We start from the raw sequence: 6,662 nt of genomic DNA, 5'->3' as shown, positions 1-6,662 counted from the left end.
AAATTAAATATTGATCTTACAAAATTCAAGCTTATTAGGTAGTTTGATTACTGGCTGTGAAATAAAAAAAAATTTTTTTTACCATAGGTAAAAATAAAAATTATTATATAAATTCAGATAGGCATCTTTAAATTTTCTAATAACTTTTTCAAATCAACTTGGATTTTCATCAAACTATGCACCTATCTAAGATATATATCAAGCTTACTGAATCCCATTTCATTTACTTTTTTGTTGTATAGCTATATGAAATTTAAGAATTAAAGTCATTTCTGTAAAAAAAAGCTAGGATTTGCAATTTGGACAAAATAGAGATAGGCATCTTTAATTTTTTTAATAACTTTTTCAAATCTACTTGGATTTTCATCAAACTATGCAGCTATCTTAGATATATATCAAGCTTACTGTATCCCATTTCTTTTACTTTTTTGTTGTATTGCTGTAAAATTTAAGAATTAAAGTCATCTCGGTAAAAAAAGCTAGGATTTGCAATTCAGACAAAATAGAGATAGGCATCTTTAATTTTTTTAATAACTTTTTCAAATCAATTTGGATTGTCATCAAACTATGCAGCTATCTTAGATATATATCAAGCTTACTGAATCCCATTTCATTTACTTTTGTTTTGTATAGCTGTAAAATTTAAGAATTAAAGTCATCTCAGTAAAAAAAGCTAGGATTTGCAATTTGGACAAAATAGAGATAGGCATCTTTAATTTTTTTAATAACTTTTTCAAATCAACTTGGATTGTCATCAAACTATGCAGCTATCTTAGATGTATATCAAGCTTACTGAATCCCATTTCATTTACTTTTGTTTTGTATATCTGTAAAATTTAAAAATTAAAGTCATCTCAGTAAAAAAAGCTAGGATTTGCAATTCAGACAAAATAGAGATAGGCATCTTTAATTTTTTTAATAACTTTTTCTAATCAACTTGGATTGTCATCAAACTATGCAGTTATCTTAGATATATATCAAGCTTACTGAATCCCATTTCATTTACTTTTGTTTTGTATAGCTGTAAAATTTAAGAATTAAAGTCATCTCAGTAAAAAAAGCTAGGATTTGCAATTTGGACAAAATAGAGATAGGCATCTTTAATTTTTTTAATAACTTTTTCAAATCAACTTGGATTGTCATCAAACTATGCAGCTATCTTAGATGTATATCAAGCTTACTGAATCTTATTTCATTTACTTTTGTTTTGTATATCTGTAAAATTTAAAAATTAAAGTCATCTCAGTAAAAAAAGCTAGGATTTGCAATTTGGACAAAATAGAGATAGGCATCTTTAATTTTTTTAATAACTTTTTCAAATCAACTTGGATTGTCATCAAACTATGCAGCTATCTTAGATAATATATCAAGCTTACTGAATCCCATTTCATTTACTTTTTTATTGTATTGCTGTAAAATTTAAGAATTAAAGAAATGTTGGTAAAAAAAGCTAGGATTTGCAATTTCGGACAAAATAGAGATAGGCATCTTTAATTTTTTTAATAACTTTTTCAAATCAACTTGGATTGTCATCAAACTATGCACCTATCTTAGATATATATCAAGCTTACTGAATCCTATTTCATTTATATTTTTATTGTATTGCTGTAAAATTTAAGAATTTTAAAGAAATGTTGGTAAAAAAAGCTAGGATTTGCAATTGGACAAAATAGAGATAGTACACTTTAAATTTTCTAATAACTTTTTCAAATCAACTTGGATTTTCAAACTAGGCAGCTCTCTGAGATATATATCAAGCTTACTGAATCCCAGGTTATTTTGTTTTTTTGGTGAATTGCTGTCAAATTTAAGAATTTAATTAATCTAGGTCAAGAAAGCTAGAATTTGCAGTTCAAACAAAATAAAGATATATAGTACACTTTAATTTTTTTAAAGTCAACTTGGATTTATTCAAACTATATAGCTACCTTGTTGATGTATTAATCTTACTGAATCCCAGGTTGTTATTTAGTTTGGTGTATTGCTGTCAAATTTAAGAATTAATTTAATCTGGGTAAAAAAGCTAGGATTTGCTGTTTTGACAAAGTAGAGATAGTACACTTTAAACTTGTTAATAACTTTTTCAAATCAACTTGGATTTTATTCAAACTATATAGCTACCTTGGTGATGTATCAGTCTTACTGAAACATAGGTTGTTATTTAGTTTGGTGTATTTCTGTCAAATTGAAGAATTTAATTAGTCTAGATGTGGGTCAAAAAGCTACAATATTAGATATATATCTTTCCTCATAATTTTGGAAAAAGTATATATAAATTAGTTATATAATTCCTTTAATGTTTTATTCCTTTTGATATATATATCCTATAAATATATCAAAAAGCAAAGAAAAATTAAAGAAATTATTCAAATAGTTCTTCTGATTTGTGGTGATTTATAAGGCAATACCTTCTGCTTGGGGCAAACTTATTAAAAAATCACATCTACCAGAGAGTTTTAAATTCTAAATAACATTTATTCAAAGTTGCAACATCCTGTTAAATCTAAATCGCAAGGCTTTTTTAATTCCCTTGATAAGTAATACACGAGTTTAAGAAAAGTAGGGCTTTCTTATTACCTGTAAAACTCAGGTGTACTGATGTAATTAAAACGATATGTATAGTGCCATGTCATTAAATTTGACAAAAAAATATTTTAAGATTTGATTAAAATAAATTTTTACTGTAACTTTGGAACACATTTCTTTTTTTAAAAGGTTTTCAAGGATTGTTATGAAAGTTCATGATATTAAATTTTTGTTTTACTACAAAAAAAAGGGGTTTATTTTGTTTAAGCTGATTTGAAAAAGATATGAAATCTTAAAAAAGACACCTTTTTTTTGTTAAAACAAAAATTTAATATTTTTATTTAAAGAAAGATATATTTCTAATATCAAAGCTTTTTGACTTACATGTGGATTAATTAAATTCTTAAATTTGACAGAAATACACCAAACTAAATAACAACTTATAATTTAGTAAGATATTTAGCAAGAATATTGCAAAGATAGTTATAGAGTTTGATGAAAATCTAAGTTGATTTCAAAAAGTTATGAAAAAATTAAAGTGTACTATCTCTATTTTGTCAAAACTGCAAATCCTAGCTTTTTTACCTAGAATGCATTGATTCTTAAATTTTACAGCAATACAACTAAAATCTAAATAAACTGGGATTCAAGAAGCTTGATATGTATCTAAGATAGCTGCCTAGTTTGATGACAATCCAAGTTGATTTGAAAAAGTTATTAAAAAAATTAAAGTGTACTATCTCTCTTTTGTCCGAATTGCAAATTCTAGCTTTTTTTACCAACATTACTTTAATTCTTAAATTTTACAACAGTACAACCAAAAATCAAATGAAATGAGATCCAGTAAGCTTGGTATACATCTAAGATAGCTGCATAGTTTGATGACAATCCAAGTTGATTTGAAAAAGTTATTAAAAAAATTAAAGATGCCTATCTCTATTTTGCCCAAATTGCAAATCCTAGCTTTTTTTACTGAGATGACTTTAATTCTTAAATTTTACAAATATACAAAACAAAAGTAAATGAAATGGGATTCAGTAAGCTTGATATATATCTAAGATAGCTGCATAGTTTGATGACAATCCAAATTGATTTGAAAAAGTTATTAAAAAAATTAAAGATGCCTATCTCTATTTTGTCTGAATTGCAAATCCTAGCTTTTTTTACCGAGATGACTTTAATTCTTAAATTTTACAGCAATACAACAAAAAAGTAAATGAAATGGGATTCAGTAAGCTTGATATAAATCTAAGATAGCTGCATAGTTTGATGAAAATCCAAGTGATTTTTAAAAAGTTATTAAAAAAATTAAAGATGCCTATCTCTATTTTGCCCAAATTGCAAATCCTAGCTTTTTTTACTGAGATGACTTTAATTCTTAAATTTTACAAATATACAAAACAAAAGTAAATGAAATGGGATTCAGTAAGCTTGATATATATCTTAGATAGGTGCATAGTTTGATGAAAATCCAAGTTGATTTGAAAAAGTTATTAGAAAATTTAAAGATGCCTATCTGAATTTAAATAATAATTTTTATTTTTACCTATTGTAAAAAAAAAATTTTTTTTATTTCACAGCCAGTAATCAAACTACCTAATAAGCTTGAATTTTGTAAGATCAATATTTAATTTAGTTAGATGGGCTTCTTTATACCAGTCAAAACTAAATTTGAAGGTCAAGACTAGTCAAGACAGGTCGAGACTGGTTCAGACTGAGTCGAGACTAGTCGAGACAGGTCGAGACTGGTTCAGACTGAGTCGAGACTAGTCAAGACAGATCAAGACAGGTCGAGCCTTGGTCAAGACCATTTCAGACTAATTAAGTAAAGTCGAGACCTAGTCGAGTACACTTAAGTACAGTTAAGTCCAGTCAAGACAATGTCGAGACTAGTCGAGTAAAATGTGTGCTCGATTTTACTGGTCGAGCACAAAAACTGGTCAATTCAGACTCTGAGCAGTTTGTAGTGTATTGTACAGTGTTGTTTCTGGTCCATAAAGGACCAATTGGTATTTCAACAAGGTGATATTTTTGTTGTAGTATTTCAAATAATTTTCCATTCCTTTCAGATAGGAATTAAGAATTATGTTGTAATATTATAACATGTTACATAAAGTGTATTTTTACCAAATAGTGCTAAATAATTCCAAAACAAAAATGGTGTTTCAATTTTTTTTTAATGAGTTTTCAATAGGGAAAAGAAAGAAAACACCTTCTCTGTTACAAAAAAAAAGCAATAAAAATATAATGAAGGAATCAGCACAAATTTACAATTATATAAGATAAATATATTCAACGGTCTATAAATATAATATTTAGAGATTAAATAATTAGAGAATATGTCAATGTTACTTGAATATGTGAATAGCTTTTATTGCCATGGGGAAACTTTTTCATATTGCTAGGTACAAAATGAGGCTTATTTTTTTATTGTACATGGTATTAAATGTAGTCAATTCTTGCAAGGGTAATTGGCCATTTCAGAATCTAAATCATCATGGGTAATTTCATTGTTTTTACCCCAAAATGAAAATAACATCACGTCATTGGTAAATTGTTTATGAAATCTTTAACCAATCAGGACGTTTTGGTGTACACTTTTGAAAAAATGACCCAGGATGCATTAAATTCTTACAAGGGCAATTGAATGGTATATAATTATGTAAATAGATATTCATTTTATTTATGATTGAGTTATGCATATCTGATTTTGTATGGTTCACATTGAACTATTTTTTTGCTCAGGATCATTCTTAAATATTGTATTATCATCATGTAAGGTTTAAATATATGATAATTTATGAATCAAAACCACATTTTACAAGTACTTTAAAATTATTCTTCTTATCTGTTTGGATGTATAATTTAACCGTTTTAAGTTTTTAATGGCAGTTAAAGTTGATGAATGTTTTATTGTATTTCTCCATAATCCATTTCATCTTCAACTGTTGGTTAATTTATATAACAAAATATTACGGGTACACAAGTGAGTAAGTGTTTGAATTGATTCAATAAACAAATTCTTTTTTCTGTTAAGGTGAAAAAAATTGTTATCATAAGATTAAATTATTGTAAATTTCTCGAACTAAAAAGACTTTCTGCATAGATGCAAATTTCAGTAAATAGGGACCAATCATCTATAGTTTATAGGGATCTGAGATTGATGACTATATATTCACTTATAGATGATTGCTTTTCACATGTTTATTTTTTCTGTAACATCTTGTAGGTCCTTTATTTTTCTTGGGATATTTATACCTATTTTTTTCCCAGCAGCCTACATATGCATTCCTTATGAAAAATCTAAATTCCACTCTGTTCTAGAGACATATTTTTTTTTTATGTTTAAAAGCTTTAAAAAACATGTTTGTATCTCTAGAAAAGGCACACTTACTTATAAACATTTATTTCAATATTCAATAATTACAAATATTAATGTGTTATTTATTGAAAAAAAGAATGTCTTTCAAGAATCGTTGTAATTGAGTATTTTAGCAAAAATTACAAAATTATGATGGATCTCTGCAGAACCATACTATTTTTAGTTGTTATTTCTGTTTGACACAAGTACTTACAGGTAATCTATGTCTTTAGTTGTCTCCAAGGTTAAGACAGGCATTGTATGCTCAGAGCAGTTGGCATAAAAGTAGTAGAATTTTAAATTGCTTTGTATTAATAGGATGCATGGCAGCCAAAGAGGAAATATTGTATGTTTCTTTTTTTTTTTCCTCCAGGTTTGGAAATTTTTACATAAAGCTGAATTTGTATATTTGTAAACACTCACAATGTGTAGTTTACTTATTCCATTGTATTATTTTCCCTTATTCTACAATTCCTGCTCTTTATTCTATGCAATCAAGCTTTATTTGTTAATTGTGTAATATTTTATTAAATGATTATTTATATTCCTATTTGTATTTAGCAAGCAAGTTTTTGTATGTTTTCGTATGTAATATAAAAAGGAAGAATGTGTTATGAAGGCCAATAAGACAACTCTCTTCAAGTGACCAAATGAAACATACATTTGGTTTTGCATTGATAGTAGACTAAAGGGGGGTCTAATTGGGGGTTCCCATCCTGGATCCCGCTTACTGTTTTGTCAGATTCCCTTATCCTGCTTCACTATGTACGTAAGC

This window comes from Mytilus trossulus, chromosome 1 (genome assembly GCF_036588685.1).
Source record: "Mytilus trossulus isolate FHL-02 chromosome 1, PNRI_Mtr1.1.1.hap1, whole genome shotgun sequence".
NCBI classification, from domain to species: domain Eukaryota; kingdom Metazoa; phylum Mollusca; class Bivalvia; order Mytilida; family Mytilidae; genus Mytilus; species Mytilus trossulus.
The sequence above is the reverse complement of the archived record's forward strand: the minus strand, read 5'-3'. Positions refer to the sequence as shown.